This window comes from Zootoca vivipara, chromosome 1 (assembly GCF_965207765.1).
Source record: "Zootoca vivipara chromosome 1, rZooViv2.hap1.1, whole genome shotgun sequence".
Lineage (NCBI taxonomy): Eukaryota > Metazoa > Chordata > Lepidosauria > Squamata > Lacertidae > Zootoca > Zootoca vivipara.
In genome coordinates, this window is record NC_142582.1 from 25,426,430 (window position 1) to 25,427,091 (window position 662).

The following is a 662-nucleotide window of genomic DNA, read 5'->3' on the forward strand; positions in this document are numbered from 1 at the left end:
GTATCCACAGACACAAGCATGCACCAGCCAATATTCATGAAGAAGATGCATTCACTCACCTTTTGCTCTTCGTTCATTCACGGAAGTGCCCTGGCTTCGGCCCAGAAATATCCTCAGGCTTCTGTCGATCAGCTTCCAAAGGTGAATTTCAACCAGCTCACATTAACAAACATCATCACCCTGTTTCAGCCTCGCAACATCCGAATGAGAACTCCATTGGCTTCCACCCACCAACATCTGCCAGCTTCTGCTAGGTCCACCACTAGACATCACACAGTTTGAACCATGGATATCAACTGCCTTCAGGCCACAATTCCACACTGCAAGTGAACTTACCTTATAATTGCTCCATAGCATCCTACAGCCAGATGATCATCTCCGTCTATCTGCCTATTCACCTCCTCCAGGTGGAAGAAGACTGAATGCCGCAGCTGTTGCTTGCTGTGTTCTGTTGGGGAAGAGGAAAAGGCCCACCTTTATAATCCACTCAGCTGCCATGAAGTTTTGTGATGTCACAGGTAGTCTGTAGCCAATGGCAACAGCTGGAGGTGCATTATTATAATCTCTGCAGGCCTCACAATTGTGGGTACATCTCAGCAGTGACCTACTTGTTTGCTTGTTTATTGTTAAAAAGTATTTGGAGACCAACCTTCACCTGTGCT